The sequence below is a fragment of the Vicia villosa genome, linkage group LG1, assembly GCF_029867415.1.
Source record: "Vicia villosa cultivar HV-30 ecotype Madison, WI linkage group LG1, Vvil1.0, whole genome shotgun sequence".
NCBI lineage: Eukaryota > Viridiplantae > Streptophyta > Magnoliopsida > Fabales > Fabaceae > Vicia > Vicia villosa.
Window position 1 is genome coordinate 205,986,781 of NC_081180.1, and position 6,176 is coordinate 205,992,956.

The window sequence follows — 6,176 nt, forward strand, 5'->3', positions numbered from 1 at the left end:
TATTTAATAAAATATAATTAAGCCAATTTATTTCGGATCCCACGGTTAACTTACTTTACATACCGATATCTTAGTTAATTAGCCAGACATATTAATACGGTTAAGCATGCATAAATTAATTTGGCTTATAATAAAAGGCATGTTAAATGGCATATAATATATCATGCAATAATAATATAAATAAAGGCGGTAAATAATAAACCTGAATAAAATAAATTGCAATTGAATCTTGAAGTATCGAACTTCCACCACAGGTTGGTTGGATCGTTCTTCGGAATTAAACGGACAGAAATTAAAAACAAGGAATTAAAACGATAAATCTAACGTAAGGCTAGATTTATAAAAGGTTCACAACAATTTCCGGTGTAGAAATTGTTATGAGAAAATAAGACTGTTTAAATGAAAGCAGGAAGAAAAATAGCAATCGCGGAACAATTTCGGCAGCACTTCGTTAGCAGGAAATCGGACAGTTTGAAGTGAAGTGGCTGCCTCTATTTATAGGCGAGCCTTTGCAGTTGGAATGCGTGAAAGTAGGAACTTCTCAGACTGGGGCTTGGAGACGCACGTCTCCACTTCTTTAGGGAGACTCAGCACACGACTTGAGACGTGCGTCTCAAATGGAGAAAATATAGGGAGAGCTAGAGACGGGCGTCTCCTCATTGTGACGTGGCAGAGAGAGACGTTGGAGACGGGCGTCTCCACGTGCTCTTTAGGTCTTTCCAGCTCCTTCGTGGGCTGGTCTGTCTCTTTGGGCCTTTGGGTCTCCTTTTTGCACCTCTTTTTCACTTCAGCACCCCTTTTTCATCTTTTAGGCACAAATAGTGGTCATTTTAGCTCCATTTCTTCTCCTTTTAACAAATAGTCTCAATAAGAGTGTAAAACCTGAAACAAAGCAAATACTCGCATAATATCGTAATAAAACAATATAATAAACGGAAAATGCTATAAATATCTACGGATTTCAAGCTAAATATACGATATAAAATCGTGTTATCACGTAAACGAAGATGTCCTTCGTGGGAACGACGCGTAGTTGTAAAAATACAAGGATATAAGAATAAAATCCCTACAGGCTAGGGAGGGCATAAATGGTGATGTCTTTCGTGGGAAAGACGTGGTCTTAGAAATTACAGTCCCTACAGGTTAGGGAACACGTAGGGATACCTGCAAAATTGAAGCGTATAGATATTCGAAGTATATAAATTTTAAACATATAATGAGCACAGAAGCACAAAAGTCCTAGGTTCATAGGTTCGACGTAGCGGCTTTAGGAAGCCTACCCTTTCCATTGGTATGTCCTAGACACGGGTCTCATGGGGTCGTTCGTAGCCTCCGAGACTTTTTGTCTCTTTGGATTTTAGAACAACTCATTTTATCCATGAGGTTCGAGTTTTTGGGGTAGGTTCTTAGAGAGATCAGCTAAATATCCAGTGTCATACCCCAATTTTTGACCCTAAGATCCTGTATCATTCATATCCCAATCACTAATCAAGAGCTTCACTTGGAAGTTTTGTTTATGGTGTTGCACTCACCTCATCAATAAGAGGGACCATCAAGCACCAATGATTGTTTACCTTGTATGCATATTATACTAACCCAAATACCAAAAATATTGCTTTGTTTCTTTGTAGGCTTTTGTTTTGTAGGTACCAAGCCAAGACATGCAATAAACAAGGCATTTTTCACATTTTTGACTGATGAAATCGATTTCCCTACTGGGTAAATCGATTTCCCTGCAGCAATCTTCAACAAAATCACATTCTGGACAGCATGAAATCGATTTCCCTCCTGGGTAAATCGATTTCCCTAGTGTATTTTGCGCCAAATTCTCTTCTGGAACAGAGTGAAATCGATTTCACTCCTGGGGAAATCGATTTCCTTAAGGCGAAATTCAAAAAAATATAAGGAAGGAAGCTTGACATCATTTTGGCACCTTTTTATTTGATCATTGTACCAATTTTCCACCTCATCAAAATAATTCTCTTCATTAAACCCACTTAAACCCCATTTTACCACTTTTTACCATTTAATTGCCACTTTAATCACCAATTAAACACAAGCTAATTACCAAATGCAAAAAGACCAAACTACCACTACTCTTGATCTCATCCTATAAATAGAGCCCACTACTCTCTCATTTCTCAAGCTTTGATAGCCAAAAAAGTTCTTGCAAATTCATTTCTCAAGCTTTTGAGAGCCAAAAAACCTCTTGCAATTTCTCTCCTCATTCCTACCAAATTCACCAAAGCTCTCCATTCTTTCATAAAGTTTGTGAGTTACATCTTGAACCTCACAAACTTTGAGCTAAACCACCATCCATTTCATTTTTTTTCTTCAATTGTTTAGAGATCAAGATTTGTGTTGGTGATTCTTGAAGTAGATCCAAGTTTTGTTCAAGATTTGGTAAATTTTCTTCATCCTTTTTGTATATCATGATGTAGATCTTTGTTGCTTGTGTGTGATGCATCTTTGATGCTATATTGGTGCTATTTGATGGTGATTTGATGGAAAATTCGTGCTCCAATTGATGTTTGATCATAAGGTGTTTGTACATTTGTTCAAGTCAAGTTTTATGCCTCTAAATGCTGTTTTTGCTGATTTTTACACTGAGGAAATCGATTTCCTTAAGGCTGAAATCGATTTCCTGCTGAGCGTGACTTGTTTTTTTTGAAAACTGCACTATGGAAATCGATTTCCCTCTGCATGAAATCGATTTCCTGCTGGCAGAATGTGGTTTTTTGCCTTTTTTATGCTTGTTTTGGTTTCCTACTTCCTCCACTTCATTAATATCATTGGATCTAGGATGTTGATAGGTTTGAAATGACCTAATCCATAATATTAGATGAATGATATTAATGATAGTGTGAGTTGATTATCTTTTGTGAATTTTATTCTTCTTCCTCCATTTCATTAATATCATTGGATCTAGGATGTTGATAGGTTTGAAAGAACCAAATCCATAATATTAGATGAATGATATTAATGATAGTGTGAGTTGATTATCTTTATGCATTTTATCTTCTTCTTCTCCTTTTTTTCTTTTGATCGATGAAAGTCTTAATACTTTGAGAATTCTTATGGATTCTTAGTGAAGACTAGATCGTTACCTATTTTCTTTTCGTGCGGTATTGCTTTCGGAAGGCGATCTACATATCGTTCTTCTCGCATACATTAGCACATAAAGTTTTGACCGACCTCGTTGTAGGGTGATTTCTACATAAATCACTTGGCGATCTGCTTAACATAGCGCAATATTTCGTGTCCCGAATCAAAAAGATCAAACATGGAAGAGAATTGTATGCGGTTGATTTAAGACTTGTGGAGGTTTTTATCGTGTAGTCGCTATGATTTTATCAAGCTTCTGATAAGCCCCATTGACTTTAAATCCGAGTACATCATTCACTCACCATAGATCTTCCTACTAACTTTGATAACATACTTGACAAGTTTCAAGATGGTTATCTTTAACATTTAACAACTAACTTTAATTTCCGCACCTTTTATATTACCGTTCTTTATATTACCGCTCTTTATATTTCTCGCCTTATCGCTTTACTTTATCATTTCATCATATTTACTTTCCGCCATTTTTCCTTTGTCCACTTGGACCATACTTTATCTTTTCTTGCTAAAACACTAATAAATAACCAAAATCTAAAAAATACATAAGGCTCTCTTTGGACTATCGGTTACTATCCCTAGCACTTTGGAGATTCGGACTTATGGACCTAGTACCTCTGGACTCATTCTATTACTATCCTGTGATTGTTCTGTCTGTCTGGCATTGTTCTGTTGTATGTTTATGTGTGCAGGTATTTCCTTGAAAGCCCTTGATGGTTAATTCCAAGGCATTGAGATAAGGATTTTACCCGAAAACAGCCGTTACTCTGCCCGATTTTCGTCAGAATCTTAATGTGCTTAACGAAAAGTGGTGCTAAGACAATAAGTTCATCTGGATCCCCAAGTGTTAATGTGTTGGTATCGATAATTCCAAAGGATGGGAAATCTACCTTGACTCTTAATGTCAAGTGTTGGCTTCTTACTTGGTTAGACCGTTTCTTTCCTTAGCTTTTATTTTACGCAATAGGATAGCCTCTTCATCTCCTCCCATTCTTAAATTTTCAAAATCTTCTCTCTTTTTCCAAAATATTCTTATGTTTGCAAACCTTTTCAAAACTTTTTCTTAAAAATATCTTTCGCCCTTAGTGGCTTTTCTTCAAAAGTTTAGACACCGTTAATTGTCGAAACGAGTGGTTATACCCCACGATTTTGAAATTGATTGATAATAACGAGATCTTTTCCGCGTGAGAGAGCTAGTGGCATACTCGTTGATTTTATCCGAGTTGGAGCCCTTTTTTCATTTGCGATGCAAAGAACTTGTTTGTTCTCATGCTCAAGATCAATGGCTGAGTATTTCTCTCTAACGACAACATAGTGTTTATTCGTTTTAAAAACGTTTTTTCCCAAAAAAGCGGAACTACATTAGCTCTGACTTCTCCATTGCACCGAGGAGGTATGTAGGCCCAAAGCTTAACGCTTTGCCGAGCTTATTTTAAAAATAAAACAAACCCTTTTTTTAGCACACACACACACACACAGATTTTCAAAAAGGTTCCCGTGGAGTACCACGGATATGAGGGGTGCTTTAAACCTTCCCCTCATATAATCAACACCCGAACTTGAGTTCTCTTTCTTGTTTTAAAAACAAAACTTTGGGTTTTACGTTCTTTTCCCTTTTCCTTTGAAAAAATAAAGCGCAGTGGCGATTTCAAACGGAATATTGATTCGAGTCAATCCCATGGCTTCGATATCAGATTTTCCCCGCTACATCCAGTCCTGCCCTCAACAAAGTCAAGCCTCGTTTTGGACATTTCCGAATATTCAACCCACTCCGAGTGGAGTTATCAATGAGACTCGTAGGCGATTCAAGTCCCCCCTGATCTCAAGGATAACTCCCACACTTAGGTTTTAACAACAATGTAATATACCCAACAGTATAAACAGCAGCAATTATATCAACAACAATAAAAATAAATAAGCAAATATTTATTTAAATTAAAGTAAAAATAAATAAATAAAATTACTGTAAATAGATAAAGATGTAGATAAATAAATAAACGAATTTTCAATTTGAATATAAAAAAACAAATTAACCTCGAAGTCCGGCCGCTTATAATTTAAAAATATAGTAAAAACAACAATTAAATAAAAATTTAAATTACTGTAATTTAAGGTTGTAAATAAATAAATTAAATTAAATTTAAATATTTAAAGAACTAACCTCAAATCCGGTTGCTTATAATTTAGAAAAATGCAGCAAAAAGCAAATATTTAAATAAACAAATATTTATTTAGATGATGAAATTTGAAATAAATAAAAAAAAAAATTTTAAATATTTACAAAAATAAATAAACCCTAAAATGACGAATTAGCCAAACCCTAAAAAGTTTGCCAAAAACCTAAATAGTTTGCCACAAACCTAAACCCTGCCAAAACCTATAGGAGTATAGTAATTCACCATTAAGTAAATCCCCAGCAGAGTCGCCAGCTGTAGCAACCTGCCCTAAAAATTAATATTTAGAGTCGCCACCTATTCTACCAAGGCGAATAGGAAACCTCGCGCAGTTGAGAGATCAGGGTAAGATACTATATTCAGGTCGAGGGAAGGTGTTAGGCACCCTCAACCCTTTCCTAAGGTTCGCATTAAAGAATCAAAGTTTATGGCAAAAATAAAGAAAGATGACAGACAGTTAATAGAATTAAAGGCTAATTATTTGAACATGATTAGAGTTTCGAGGAGGGGGACTCGCCTTGTTACCAAGTGCCTACGTATCTCCTTAGGGAGAATCAGAGTCAACGTAGTTCGGGGAAGGGTTGTACGCCATAGGATTTGAATTTGATGTGACATGGTTGAAAGTTGCTTCAAAGGCTTTTGAAATAGCCTATCGTAGTTTTGAATAAGGATGAAAATCCGTAGTTTGATTGGAAGTGTTTTTTGAATGTTTTAGATTTGGGAAGTATTTTAGGATTGGGCGTACAACCCTGATTTTAATTTGTTACCATTAGTTACGATAATCAATAGGTTTGATTACCACGGCTAACAGATTGAATGGAGGATTGCTAACCATTATAATCGATAGATTCGATTACCACGAATAGCAAATGTGTATTTTAA